The 15,813-nt window shown below is 48.5% G+C and overlaps 1 protein-coding gene across 1 annotated transcript in view; it reads right to left on the bottom strand.

Annotated features, from left to right (window-relative positions):
* Positions 1-15,813, bottom strand: part of LOC126938621 (eukaryotic translation initiation factor 1) — a 1,120,764-nt gene that overhangs the window by 1,098,880 nt on the left and 6,071 nt on the right. The gene's annotated exons all lie outside the window — the stretch shown is intronic.

The following is a 15,813-nucleotide window of genomic DNA, read 5'->3' as shown; positions in this document are numbered from 1 at the left end:
TCCTGGCTAACAGGGTGAAGCCCCGTCTCTACTAAAAATACAAAAAATTAGCTGGGCATGGTGGCATGTGCCTGTAGTCCCAGCTACTAGGGAGGCTGAGGCAGGAGAATCCTTGAACCCGGGAGGTGGAGATTACAGTGAGCCAAGATAGCGTCGCTGCACTCCAGCCTGGGCAACAGAACGAAACTCTGTCTCAAAAATAAATAAATAAAAATAAACGAAAACAAACAAAAAACAACAACAAACACAATGTCGTCACACTTCTACAAATGTTCTGTTTTCCACGGTTCTCAAGGTAAATCCAAATCCTCTAAGCTGGTGCACTGGGGCTGGTCCCCAGCTGCCTCTCTGGCCTTGTTGTTGTAAATCCTTGTGTCTTTGTCCACCAGCTGCACTGAGTTTTCTTCAGCTCCTCAAGAGGACCACTATCACTCACTCCTACCCCAGGACCTTTGCACCTGCAGTCTCTTCCATCTGCAAGTTCTTTCTCTCTCCTTTACCCTCTTTGCCTGGCTAACTTCCACTGTATCCAGATCTTGGATTAATTGAGGAAGCTCTCCCTGATCCCCTATAGGCATGTACCTTGTTACATTCTCAAGGCAACCTTGACTTTTCCTTCATAGCCTCTTTCACAGTCCATAATTAGACATTTGCATGGTTATTTCATCAACGTCTACCCTCCGTCCTCACCCCCCATCCTGTCCCAAAGACTATCAACAGGATGTGGACCAATGCCCAGGCCCAGTCCTAGCTGGGCCCAGTCTCCAGGCCCAGGAGGCTGGAGTCAGAAGGACACACCTGACCCAGAAAGGCCCCGCACCCCAGGAGCTTGAGATCTGGGAAGTACTTGGCCCAAAAGGGCAGCCCCACCCTGTGCTGCCAAAGTTGCAAGAGGAAGAACTGGGGCTCTGGGTATACTCACCTGGAAAGAGAAAGCTGAGAAATGTTTGGAGAGAGAGATAAGATGGCCAGAAAGCAGGAAATGAGCTGCAGATAGCTGTTGACTGAGGCAGGGCAGTTTAGAATTAAGGCTGCAGATCAAAGCCACAGGAAGTGGGCTGGTATTTTTTGGTAACAGAAAAATCTGATAGAAGCCACACTTTCCTGTCTGGGTGGGGCAGGCAATTCATTCATTCATTCATTCATCCGTGTTTGTTCCTATCATACAGTCATTCAACAAATACTGATGGAGCACCTTTCTGGGTGCCAGGCACGGTGCAGTGCCCTGGGGGACAGCAGTGAGCACAAGTGAATTAAGTCCCTACTCTCCTGAATTTGCAGGCATCTACCTTGTCGTCTAGACCTTTTTTCCCAACTGCCAGCCTATAGTCCATTTAGTGAGTCACAGCCAGCATTTTTTTTAATGCAATAGAGCATGGGATAGAAAATATAAGTGTGGCCCATGCAGTAAGGATAAGCATTCAATTATACATGTATTATGTGAACTGGGTCCTGGCATAAAGTCCTTTTCTTCCTGTAGTTCATAATCAGAAAAGTTTGAGAAACATCAGTCTAAGCATTATTTAAATAATTCCAAGGCCGGGCACGGTGGCTCACACCTGTGATCCCAGCACTTTGGGAGGCCGAGGTGGATGGATCACCTGAGGTCAGGAGTACGAGGCAAGCCTGACCAACATGGTGAAACCCCATCTCTACTAAAAATACAAAAAAAAATTAGCCGGGCGTGGTGGCGCATGTCGGTAATCCCAGCTACTCAGGAGGCTGAGGTAGGAGAATCGCTTGAACCCAGGAGGTTGAAGTTACAGTGAGCCGAGATGGCGCCACTGCACTCCAGCCTGGGCAACAAGAGCAAAACTCTGTCTCAAAAAAAAAAAATTCATAACCGAAATCAACGATAGGGAGCATGAAGAAATACACAGAGTGCTACAGGAGGTTAGAACAGCAGGACCCCAACTGGTCTGGGCCGGAGACAGTGGTCAGGGCCATCTTTGCTGCGGAGAGGATGCCTGAGGGAGAAGGGGGCGGGGAGGGGGAAATGGAGGAGTGCAAAGGGAAGGATAGGGGAGGAGGTGTGAACTAGTACTGTGTCAAGAGGATGGCTCGGCAAAGGAGCAGTCAGGCAGAGACCCACATGTGCCACACGCGCCATCGGGGAGGAAAGCACATGGAAAATTGAAGAGGAATAGGAGGAGAGGCCTGAGTGACTGCAGTTCAGAGGGTAGAGGGGAGGGTGGCAGGACGTGGAGGTGGAGAGGTGGGAAGGAGCCTGGTGAAGCTGATTGAACAGTTGGGTCTCGATCCTAAAAGCAATGAGAAGCCACTGGTGGGTTTATTCGTATATTCAACAACCGCTTGCTGAGGAATCCCTTTCCCTGGCATCCTGGTGCTGGAGACACAGAGATGAAAACACCCTGAAGTCACTTCCAGGCCAGTTGAGAGTCAAGACATGCTGGAAACATGAAGGAGCAATCAGGACAGGAAGCAGTCAATGCAGATGCTCATCCTACTGAAGGAAACCAGTGTTTTAGAACGGGTTCCCCAGAAGCAGACTCTGAGACAAGGATGAGCATGAGATTCATCGACTTGGCAGGTGATCCCAGGAAGCACTGTAGTGAAATGGAAGAGTGACACAGAAAAGGGGAGAAAGCCAATGGAGGAGGACTGACAAGCACCTGTGGGCAACTGGGAACTCAAACGCAATCCCACTGGAAGCCCCTGGGAGATGGCGGAACACACCTACGGGAGGCGAAGACGGAGTTTTCATCATCCAGTTCTCATCTGTCACTGGCTGGAGGCTGCTCCTGGGGTCATCACCTCCACAGCACTCCTAGCGTCTCCCATGCACAGGACAGACAGCCTGCTCCTGTCTGCAGAGAAGGCCTCTGGCAGAGCTGCAGGGATGCAGGCAGAAGCCTCAGCATGCAGGGGAACGGCAAATGCCAACGGTGGATGTACAGGGCACCAAAGTCATCCTGTGCAGCTTCCAGAGCATGCTGTGCCCCCTTAACTCGTCTGTATTTGACGTAGGGTGATGAGCCCCAAATATCAAACTACAGCCCTAACTTGTCTTTTGGCCTCCAAAACTTTATATCAACTGTCACCCAGACATCTCACTTTGGATGTCCCATGAGCACCTCAAATCATCAGGTCCCCAAACTTAATGCACATGCATCTCCATCCTCACCATTAAACCTACACACCTCCCATTTCCCTACTGGGATGGACGGTGCCCCAATTACCCAGTCACTCAAGCCAAAAACCAAATCCCTCCTCCCCAGGCCCCCAAACCAGCTAAGCACAATCCCTCAATTCTGTTACTTCTCTCACTGCCCAGCCTTAGGGTTCCTCCCCTACCCCACCCCATCTCACCCAGATCACAGTATCAGCTTTCTGGGTGTCCTCCCTACCCTCATCACGCCCTTCCTGGGGCAGCCCAGGCAGACTTTCCACAACACAGATCTGGTTGTGTCCATCCCCTGCTTGAAATGCTTCATGCCTCCCAACGCCTCTGAGGATGAAGTAGAAACACCTGTGCATGGTATATAAAGACTTACATCTGGCATCGCTCCCTCGCCAGCCTGACATCCCCGCACCATCACTGCCACCATGCCACTTTATATTATCCGACTCTTCCAAGTTATTCCACATTTCCGTGCCACATGTTCATTCCTTTGCACTTGCTGAGTCTGCTGTTTTTTGTTGAGACAGGGTCTCACTCTGTCACCCAGGCTTGAGTGCAGTGGCACCATCATAGCTCATTGTAGCCTCAAACCCCTGGGCTCAAGGGATCCTCCTGCCTCAGCCTCCCAAGTAGCTAGGACTACAGAAGTGCACCAGTGCACCCAATTTGAACCCACTTTCTAAACTCAATGACCTCTGCTTTTGTCCACCTGGCAAATAACCCTTCTCGTTGTATCTCAGCCCTGCCTCCTCTAGCAAGCCGGTCCTGATTCCCTCCGTGCTCCCACTGTGCTGCTCACCTCCTCCTCTGCAGAGCAAGGACATCATGAAATAGTCATTGTTAAACTGCATATCTGCCTTCACTAGACTGAGAGTTCCTCCTTGAGAAGGGGGACATTATTTTATTTTTGTTTCCCCAGCACCTTAGCACAGAGCCTGCTGCCAGGAATCCCTCCATATATGAAGTGACTAGGCTAAGGTGACCCCACTGGACAGTGTCTGAACCACGATGGCACTCATTCCCACCTTCTCTCCTTCTGCTGGATGGAGCCACCCAATAAGGTGACGTGTGCCTGTTAAGGTGAGGGACAAAATAGAGCAGTGCTTCGTCTACCAACGTGGCACTCCTGAACCCACCCAGCAGGGTTCTAATAGTGGGGACAGGGTGCGCCAAACTATCACTGGCCTCTCAGGTTGGACACAGGATCACACCAACAGACAGGCGTGGAACCTGGGCAGAGCAAGGAGATTCTGCCCCACTGGGCACTAAAGACAGCCTTGGCCTCGGGGACCCTGGATTCTACCCCTATGGGCCAAATGGCCAGAGAGCATCTGGAGCTGGATCTGCTGTCTTCCTGGGGGATAAAAGTCAGGAAGATCTTCCAGATCTTCACTTGTGGAGCCTATTTTCCAGGGCAATTTAATTCCACATGGTTTGTTCTCTGCTCTGCAGACGCCTCGGAGTTCTGTGCCAGGAACCGAGCTGGGAAATTCAGCTGAGGAAACCACGGGAATCTCATTTGAAGATCCAAATGGAAAAGCAGCTTCTCCTCTCCAAGCCTCAATTTCCCCATTTATAAAATGGTAACTCGTACCCAAGTCCATTCCCGCTCAAAAATACTATGATTCTTTTCTTAACTAGGAGGAGTTTTAAGAGGAAGAAACTATCATTTCAACTGTGATCTCACCAAGGAACAAGTCTGAGGACTGAGTCGGGGGCCAGTAGCATGGTGTGGAGCACTCAGCATTTGGGGATGATCACCCCCTGCCCAGCCTCTGCCCTGGTACCAGTTACTCTAGGGGAGTCCCCTTCTCCTTTCTTGGTTTCCTTGTCTGTGAAAGAGAATGATGCCAGCCACACCAGAGGGCCATCATAAGGAGAAATGCAATGTATTATATAAAGTGCCTGAAGCCGGCCGGGTGCGGTGGCTCACGCCTGTAATCCCAGCACTTTGGGAGGCCGAGGCGGGTGGATTATGAGGTCAGGAGATCGAGGCCATCCTGGCTAGCACAGTGAAACCTGTCTCTACTAAAAATACAAAAAAAATTAGCCAGGCGTGGTGGCGGGTGCCTGTAGTCCCAGCTACTTGGGAGGCTGAGGCAGGAGAATGGCGCGAACCCAGGAGGCGGAGCTTGCAGTGAGCCCAGATGGCGCCACTGCACTCCAGCCAGGGTGACAGAGCAAGACTCTGTCTCAAAAAAAAAAAAAGGGCCTGGAGCAATCCTTGACCCATAGCTGATGTCATTATTGTAGTTTCCTTTTCCTGGGTAACAAGTGCTGGGTGCCTCCCCAGCTCAGGCTGCAGAGCCTGGAGACCAGAACATTCTACTCTCACTCACCGCCTCCGTCCACCCCCATCTGTGGCTTCCCTCCCTGTCAAGCTCAGCTCCTTGCCTGAGTTGGTCCAAAGGCCAGAGTGGCCAGGTGAGCATGGTTAGCCACAGGCGTGACCACCCAAGATCCCATGACCAGAGTGGCAAGCCTGAATCCACACCCAGGCCTGGAGACCAAGTCCAGTGCTTTTGTCACAAAACAGCAGACCCCCATGCAATGCAGGCCCAAGGGCTCACTGCCTACTCGCTGTCCAGCCATCTCCCTCTGTCCCCAGGTGACCCCATTGCATTCCTGTGGTTTGGGGTTTGCTGGTGCGGCGGCGGCAACTGAAGTCTTGGCACCCTCTCACCAGTGAGTGGGGAGGGGGCTCCAGGGGCCAAATTCCTCTTCAAATGAGATTTCCGTGGTTTCCTCAGCTGAGTTCCTCAGCTCGGTTCCTGGCACAGAACCCCGAGGCGTCTGCAGAGCAGAGAACAAACAATGTGGAATTAAATTTCCCTGGAAAATAGGCTCCGCAAGTGAAGAACTAAGCATCTCTTTGGGCGTGGGTCTGATTGCTCTGCCCTGTGCCAGGATGGACTCCCTCCGCCCTCCAGGCACGGCGGTTGAGCAAGTCCAACTCCTTCCCCCACCCACCACCTCTCCCCACTGTGGGACCTCAGAGCTGTCACCAGAGACAGGCTTTGGCTTTTCCCAGACTCTGCTGGGGCACCCTGACCAGAGACAGACAGCTGGGAGCCCCGAAATAGGAGCGTCCTCCTGGGATGGGGTCACACCAGCTCCAGCTCTGTCTGATGTTGCGGCCACCGCCAGGCAGGATTCAGGATCAGGTTTCAAAGACTAGCGGACATGGTGAGACAGGCTGTCTTCCTGGGTCCCCAAGCCTCAGCAGCATATTCTAAAGTGACAAACCCCAAGAGGCATGGAGGAGAAAAGGACAAAGAGATAAAGTCGCCAGCTGACCTCCCCCAGGCCCCAGCCCAATACCATCTTAGATCCTGGCAGGAAAGCCCCCCGGACATATGGTTTATCCGTGCAAAGGAATGTTATTCCGCCATAAAAAGGAATGAGCTACCGAAATGTGTTCCAGCATGGAGGAACCTGAAATCATTATGCTAAGTGAAAAAAGCCAGACACAAAAGGCTGCGTAGTGTGTGATTCCATTTATATCAAATATCCAGAATAGGTAAAGCCATAAAGACAGAATGCAGATTAGTGGTTGCCAGAGCCTGGAGGAGAGGGAGATGGGAGTGACTGCTTAAAGGGTATAGAGTTTCCTTTTGGGGCTATAAAAATGTTCTGGACCGAAATAGAGGTGGTGGTTGCACAACATTGTGAATGTATTAAATTCACAATGGTAAATTTGATGTCATACATATTTTACTACAATAAAAGGATAAAATGAAAGGTCCCTGGCTTGGGTCCCCGGCTGTAGAGGAATTCTGCTTTGGCCACCCCCACGGAATGAAGAGTCTGTGGGTCCGCGTGGATGTACCCACCAGAACCACAGCCCTCACTTCTAGACCATGCATTCCCCATGGAGGACGATGGTATTCCTGCCCATACAGCCCTGAAACTCTTCTCCAGGTTAATTTCCCAAAGCCAAGTCACACTCAGGGCCCAAGGGACAGCTGTTTGAAGGAGAGTGGTTAGAATTTGGCTTCTCCTGGCTCTTCTGTCCCCCCCGCTTCTGGTGCAGGATGAAGCCAGGAATGAGAAGATGAGAAGTCCCAGCGAGGGACTAGGATCCAGGGGCCAGCCCTCCCCAGGCAGCTACCTCCTGGCACAGAACTCCTAGTTGTCAGAGAATTATGAATTTGACCCTGGCCTTCACAGTCATAAAAAAGATCAAGGTAGATGGATAGAACATATTTTATTAACAGTTTGTAAGCTTGACTTATGGCTTTTGAATATTCAGACTTATGGTATATATTCCTCTTCTACTTCAATGTAAAAAATGACCACAGATTTAGTGGCTAAAAACAACACCCATTTATTAACTCACAGTTAACACGTGGCTCCAGGGATGCGGTGTGCAAAGGGCTGCCCCATGCCGTCAGTGACAACACGCCAAGCAGCAGAAGGGAAGACAAGGGTGGGCATGCCGCGGTGGGGCCAGGGAGGTGTGAGAGCACAGCGTGTCCTCTTACTCAGCCGCCAGGCTCAGCAGGAGGCTTTACTCATCCCATGAGCTCACCTTGGGCCTAGGGCCATGCAGGATCGCACATGAGCTGGCCGGGGATGCCCTTCTCCTGGCCAGTGCCTGGACAGACGGTCCAGCAACTTGGGTCATTGCTGCACAGGTACTGATGCCACCAAGAGCAGCCCGCACTTCCCCTCCTCCGAGGACAGTGAGAGGCCCAGGAGGACAAGCCCAAGGATGGCAGTGCCCAACCCCCAGCCTATCTGTTTTTGGGCACAGATGGCTGATTTTCCTTTCAGATCTGAGGTGTAAAAATCAACAAATTATGTCCCAAAGCCAAGTACAAATTCCTCGGTTCTGAGAGGCCCACAAAACTTACCCCTGGTCACGGTACTCTAGACTTGGTCTGAGAGGCCTGGCTCTGACGTGAGGAAGGAAGGGAGTGGGAAAAGAAAGGGGCATTCTAATCAGAAGCATGTCCACACCTGCTCTGGGGCTTACCTGATGCTGCTCCCCAGAGAGCACAGAGCAGAGCAGATGTTCAGGTTCTGGCCCTGAGTCCAGGGAGACAGGTATTCCTAGGGCCACAGGACCCTATGCAGGGGTGGGGCTTGCACAGGCTACCCTGCATCACCTCCACATCCACACTGTCAGGGTCCAGGGAGGATTGTGGAAGGCAAGGACCTGAGTTTCAGTCTGGCATTATCACTCCATTGGCAATAGGTCCCGTAGGCAACCCCCACACTAAGCCTCAGCTCACCAGTCAGCCCAATGAGGTTACACATACATACCCCAAAGGTACCACGGAATGTAGAAAGAAAATTTTAGAATTCATATACGTGTATTTGTATCTAAAAGTAAGAAAGATGGAGAGTGCAGAGGCTCATGCCTGTGATCCCAACACTTTGGGAGGCCAAGGCAAGAGGATTGCTTGAGTCCAGGAGTTCAAGACCAGCCTGGGCACCATAGTGAGACCCCCATCTCTACAAAAATTTATAAAAGGAATAAATTTTTTTTTTTTTTTAAAAAAGAAAGAGGCTCCGCACGGTGGCTCAAGCCTGTAATCCCAGCACTTTGGGAGGCTGAGGAGGGCAGATCACCTGAGGTCAAGAGTTCGAGACCAGATTGACCAACATGGTGAAACCACATCTCTACTAAAAAGTACAAAAATTAGCCAGGCATGGTGGCAGGTGCCTGTAATCCCAGCTACTCAGGAAGCTGAGGCAGGGAGAATTCCTTGAACCTGGGAGCTGGAGGTTGCAGTGAGCCAAGATCACACCAATACACTCCAGCCTGGGCAACAGAGTGAGACTCGAAAGGAAGGAAGGAAGGAAGGAAGGAAGGAAGGAAGGAAGGAAGGAAGGAAGGAAGGAAGGAAGGAAAAATTCAAGTCAACTAATATTTAACATACAGATTGACCCAGGCACCCTCACTCGGTCTGTTTGTCGGCCAATTGTGTCTCCTGAATTAGTCACTCCATCAGGCAGAGAACTTGAGGGCCATACTCTCACTCTGTTGCTCACTTTCAATGTATTATGACATATTGATGTCTGCATATGCCCAATTTATACTGCCTGATTCAAACTAAATTAGCCCTCCTTCAAAAAAAAAAAAAAAAAGGATAAATGACCTAAAAAGATTTCTGCAAAGAAACAGCAAGAAAATAGCAGAAGATCGCCTCATCTGCCATCTCACAAAGGAAGAACAAGTATTGCCTATTGAGTGCTACAGTGGAGATTTCCAAAAATGAAATCTCTTTTCATCAGGATAAAGGTGAAGTTCAGCCAAGTTATCAAGGAAGCAACTGTGGGGGAAGGAAAAGATATGACAGAGCATTTGAAAATAAGGTCGGAAAGCGCTCCCATTGTTACATGGTTTTGTTGCTGAAAACCTCACGTGTTCCCAAGATCTTTCATATCTGCCCTTCAAACAACGAACTAAAAAAGAAATGTTTAATTTGCTTAAAAATCTTCTAAATGAAGAGTTTGAGTGGGTTTAAAATCCATTTGCTGAAAGTATTAAAATGCAACATATTCCAATTTCTTTGCAAGAACAACTGATTGACATGAGAGAAGACGGAAATTTGCAAGCCAATTTTGAACAAAACCTTTGCATAATTGGTGGATGAAATTGAAAATTGAAAATTAATGTCATGATTTAATGAGCTGAGCCCACAAGGCACCCCGTCCGTCTGGATCTAGGTATCTTCGCGAGGCCTTCTTTTCAGCTGTGACAACCATTAAAACTGAATATTGAAATACACTGAATTTAGAATGAGATATTCAAATCACTGTTCCACAGAGTGCTTTCCGATTTCACAAACCAGGATCTTCAAAAATCAACAAGCACATTCAATCACGCTGCTCTCATTGTGAGAACAAAAGGGTTTTTATTAAATGAAATGCCATAAAATTGCCTTTAAATGTATCATCAAAAAAGATTCAATGTATTTTTCTTCATTTTTATTTATAATTGTAGAATGCATATAATAGATATAGTTTATACATATATGTATAATGAGCATAACATATTTTATAATGTACATATATTTTTATAATGTAAATACTAATATATTTATGTATACATAGTTCATGTATATAATTTGTAAAGTTCCATATACATAATTTTTTGGGGTTTTTTTGAGATGGAGTCTCACTCTGTCATCCAGACTGGAGTGCAGTGGCATGATCTTGGCTCACTGCAACCTCCACCTCCTGGGTTCAAGTGATCCTCCTGCCTCAGTCTCCCAAGTAGCTGGGATTACAAACGTGCACCACCACATCCCGTTAATTCTTATATCTTTAGTATAAATGGGGTTTCTCCATATTGGCCAGGGTGCTCTTGAACTCCTGACCTCAAGTGATCCACCCACCTCAGTCTCCCAAAGTGCTGGGATTACAGGCATGAGCCACCAACACCTGGCCTATATATCTGTAATTTATAAACAAATAGTTATTGGGGTGCCTGCTCAACATTTTTTACCGATGGGATGCATGAACAACAGAGTTTGAGTCTGAGGATGCAGCAGTACCTGAGGGGCCCTCCAGTCTGGGGTTGGAGAATGCATAGGGCCACTTGACCTGGATGTGAGCCTTCATAATAAAGATGTTCCCGAATTGGGCTTCACCTGCCCTGCAGAGGCAAGCCATTGACTACAGCTTCAGGCATGTGGGTGTTATTGTTCTTATTATTATTTTGAAATAGGGTCTCAGTCTGTCACCCAGGTTGGAATGCAGTGGCACCATCATGGCTCACTGCAGCCTCAGCCTACCTGGGCTCAGGAGATCCTCCCACCTCAGCCTCCCAAGTAGCTAGGACTACAGACAGGCACCATCACTCCCAGCTAATTTTTGTTTTCCTTTTTTAAAGAGATATGAGGGTTTCACCATTTTGCCCAGGCTGGTCTTTTTTTTTTTTTTTTTTTTTTTTTTTTTTTTTTTTTTTTGAGACGGAGTCTCGCTCTGTCGCCGGGGCTGGAGCGCAGTGGCCAGATCTCAGCTCACTGCAAGCTCCGCCTCCCGGGTTCACGCCATTCTCCTGCCTCAGCCTCCTGTGTAGCTGGGACTACAGGCACCCGCCACCTCGCCCGGCTAGTTTTTTGTATTTTTTTAGTAGAGACGGGGTTTCACCGTGTTCGCCAGGATGGTCTCGATCTCCTGACCTCGTGATCCGCCCGTCTCGGCCTCCCAAAGTGCTGGGATTACAGGCTTGAGCCACCGCGCCCGGCCCAGGCTGGTCTTAAACTCCTGAGGCTGAGATCCATCTGCCTCGGCCTCCCCAAGTATTGGAATTACAGGCGTGAGTCACTGCGCCCGGCCAGGCATGTGCATGTTATAGCTAGGGGGTCAGAGGTCCAAAAGCGTAAGACCTGAGGGCAGCCTCATTGGGAAGACCATCATCTCCTCCCCTGGAAAAAGAAGGACCTCTCTCTCCACTGCTCCTCACCCCTCCTACGCAACAAGAGAAGGGAAACTTTCCTCCCACTCAGAGGGAATTCAGAGGCCCTAAAAGGGTAACTCTCTTTCCTGGAGTATCACAGCAAATTGGCAATGGAGACTAAGTGTGAATTCAGACACCCAGAGAGACAGTGCTGAGCTTTTACCTGCTCTGTTCTCTCTTGATCCCAAGCCTGGTTTTTGGTTACCAAAATTCTCACTATCTTCTCTACTGTCAAGTCCTCCCTGCTATTCATTTTAGATTTGCATGTGGCAAATAAAGCCTAGAATGCTCTGGAGTCTAAATACTCAAAGTCAATCATCTGCCCCATTGAAGCAAAGAACATCTCTCTCCAATCTTTTGGGTCTGTCTTAACCCCACAGAAGAGGGACTCCCAGAGAAAAGTGAAGCCTGCACCTCTGCTACCTTCTCAGGGGGCTCAGCACCTCCCTGAAGCAACAGGACCTCCCTAAGTCACACATATGTTCATGTCACTCCCTCCCTGACCTTGACCTGCTTAAAGGCTCCCTCTGTATCTCCACCGCCCACCACAGAAAATTCCCACCGCTCAGGCCAGTCTACACCCTGGCCCCACCCATGTGCATCAGTCACCTGCAGGAAACAGAAGCCACACTAGCTGGTGTAAGCAGAGAGGAATTTCATGCAGTATTCTGTCCTTAGAAAATGATCAAGAGGGCCAGAGGAGCAAGCTGCACTGCAGGAATAGCTCCCAGAAGACAGGGGCCGAGCAATCCACCTGGGAGTCTTGCCCTCTGGTACCAGCAGGAGAGTAAGGAATCAGGAGTGGCCAGGCACAGTGGTCCACAACTGTAATGATCCCAGCACTTTGGGAGGCCGAGGCAGACGATCACTTGAGGTCAGGAGTTCCAGCCATGACGAAACCCTGTCTCTACTAAAAATACAAAAAAAAAAAAAAAAAAGCCAGGCATGGTGGCGCACAGCTGTAGTCCCAGCTACTCGGGAGGCTGAGGCAGGGGAATCGCTTGAACGCAGGAGGTGGAGGCTGCAGTGTGAGCTGAGATCGCACCACTGCACTCCAGCCTGGGCAACAAAGTAAGACTCCATCTCAGAAAAAAAAAAAAAAAAAAAAAAAGAATCAGGAGCCGCTCAGGGTCTGTGGGCTTCAAGAACCATCATCATAACTGATTCAGGAAGTTGTTTCGGCAACAACCTCTTGATGCCCACAAAGCTGAACACTGGATGTTAGAAACCAGCTGCTGAAAAAAGTGCCCAGCGTCGAGCTGGGCACAGCAGCTCAGGCCTGTAATCCCAGCAACTCGGGAGGCTGAGGTGGGAGGATCAGTTGAGGCCAAGAGTTTGAAACCAACCTGCACAACATAGTGAGACTTCCATCTCTACAAAAAAATTAAAAGCTTAGCTGGGTGTGGTGGCATGTGCCTATAGTCCCAGCTACTCAGGAGGCTGAAGCAAAAGGATTGCTTGAGCCTGGGAGTTCGAGGCTGCAGTGAGCCATGATGGTACCACTGCACTTCAGCCTGAGAAACAAAGCAAGACCCTCTCTCAAAATAAATAAAGAAAATAAAAGGGAGGCAAAGAGAGATTAGACAGACAGAAGAGGAGAAGGAGATGTGAAGACGGAGACTGAGACTGGAGTGACGCAGCCACAAGCTCAGAAATTCCAGGACAGCCACCAGAAATTTGAAGAGGCAAGGAATGGATTCTCCCTTTCAGGGCCGGAAAGGAGCATGGCCCTGTCCAATTTCAGGCTCCAGGCTGTGACAGAATAGATGTTTGTTGTTTTAAGGCATCAGGTTTGTGGTAATTTGTTACAATAGCCTCGGGAAACTAATAAAACACATCTTAAAAAGTGAAAAGAAGCAGAGGAAATTAATTTCAATAATATTTTTATTTAACCCAATATCTATAAAACAGCATCATTTCCACACACAATCAATATAAAAAATTACCGAGCCAGCATGGTGGCTCACGCCTGTAATCCCAGCCCTTTGGGAGGCCAAGGTAGGACAATAGCTTGAAGCTGGGAGTTTGAGACCAGCCTGGGCAACATAATGTAACTGCATTTCTAAAAAAAAAAAAAAAAAAAAAAAAAATTATTCAATTACTATTGAGATATTTCATATAATTTTTCATACTGAGTCTTTAAAATTTGAATTGTATTTTGCACCCACAGCACATCTTTGTTTAGACTAGACACATTTCAGGTGCTCGGTATCCACACGCGACTAACGCTGACAGAAGATGGCTCAGCTCCAGCCTTTTGTAGGCCTCTTGGTTGCACCAGGCTGTGATCTGGGGGCCTTTCTGTCTATGAGTCATACTCCCCCATGAACAGTGTGCTCCTTGGGGGCAGGAGCCTTGTCCCATTCATCTCTACATCCTAACATCTGAATGCAGGGGCACTCAATAAGTGGTTGTTTTTTGTTTGTTTGTTTGTTTGTTTGTTTTAGATGGAGTTTCACTCTGACACCCAGGCTGGAGTACAGTGGTGTAATCTCGGCTCATTGCAACCTCCACCTCCCAGATTCAGGAGATTCTCCTGCCTCAGCCTCCCGAGTAGCTGGGATTATATGTGCCCACCACCATGCCCGGCTAATTTTTGTGGTTTTAGTAGAGATGGGATTTTACCATGTTGGCCAGACTGGTCTTGAACTCCTGACCTCAGGTGATCTGCCCACCTCAGCCTCCCAAAGTGCTGGGATTACAGGTGTGAGCTACCACACCCAGCCAAATAAATGCATTTTGAATGAATGAGTAATGTGGGTTCTCTACAAGAAAAATACTCAGTCAGAAATTACATTTCTTAGTTTCTTTAACTGATTTTCCCTCTGCCTCAGTGAGAGACATGCAGAATACAACAAAATGTATGGTGGACTTTTTTTTTTTTTTTAATCTACTTGGAATCCCTTCTCTCAGAAGAGTAGATGCAGGACAAGGTGATTCCGTCAACTAGGGAAATAGTGTATTTTGAGGTTGAAAACAAATGCTGTGAATAGGTCTATATCTAGCAAAGAAATTGAATTAATGATTAATAACCTTCCAAAACAGAAAGCACCAGGACCAGACAGTTTTACTGGTGAAATCTACCAAACATTTGAGGAAGAAATAGGACCACTTCTCTACAACCTCTTTCAGAAGATAGAAGCAGAAGGAACACTTCCCAACTCATTTTATGAGGCCAGCATTGCTGAAACCAGAGACATTACCAAAGAAAACTATACACCAATATCACTCATGAACATAGATGCAAAAATCCTCAACAAAATGTTAGCAAATTGAACCCAACAATGTATTAGAAGAATTATACAGACCCACGCATAGTGGTACATGTCTGTAACCCCAGCTACTCCAAAGTATGAAATGGGAAGATCACTTGAGTCCAGGAGGTTGAGACCAGCCTGGGTAACATAGCAAGACCCCATTTCAAAAAAAAAAAAAAAAGAATTATATACCATGACCAGGGGGTTCATCCCAGGTATGCAAGGAGGGTTCAACATTCAAAAGTCAAGTAATGTAATCTATCACATCCATAGGCTAAAGAAAAAATGTCATATCTACAGATGTATAAAGAAATGCCATTCCATCCATCCCTTGATGATCATGGCGAAGGGCAGTGGCATGGTGTTGGGCAGGGTCTGTGAGGCAGTGTTCTGGGACCACCAAGCTAAAGGAAGCAGCTGGGTGTGAAACAAAAGAGCCAATCTGCCAAGAAAGACCATAACTCAAGGTATGGGTTTGAATGGCTGGAGGGTCCCCTGGCCCTGAAGAACCACTGCAGAGGCTATCCACGCCAGCCCCAGGGGAGATGGCCAGGGTTACCCCAGAGTTGCCACAGTCTTAGCCCAACACTTCGCCCTATTGTAACCTGCCCCTTCCGCTCAAGAAACTCACCAGTTGCCCTGCCCACTCTCCCACAATCCTGAGCCGCAGCCTCATGGGGGAAGCTACCGTGTGCAGTGACATCCACTCCAGGGCAGGAGCATCACATTTTTCATCCAAAGACATAATCGCTCACCAAGCCATGTGCCAACAAGGCTGCATGGACACCTAGGGACACCTTTTATGTCACCATCAGGAAGGGGCACCTTATATAACTTTGCATAGCTTTGCTCACCAGCCTCCCATGCGCTAGCTCACCATGCCTCAGTGAAACCCCAGGGCATCAAAAACTGTAAGGCCAGAAGCCCTTCCACTGGGCATAATGGGGGCATGGGGCAACCCACCCCTGAGATTAGCCTACTGGGGTCACCATAAGTCC

This window comes from Macaca thibetana, chromosome 16, assembly GCF_024542745.1.
Source record: "Macaca thibetana thibetana isolate TM-01 chromosome 16, ASM2454274v1, whole genome shotgun sequence".
In the NCBI taxonomy this organism is placed as follows: domain Eukaryota; kingdom Metazoa; phylum Chordata; class Mammalia; order Primates; family Cercopithecidae; genus Macaca; species Macaca thibetana.
Note: the sequence above shows the minus strand (reverse complement) of the source record. Positions and strands in the feature narration are given on the sequence as shown.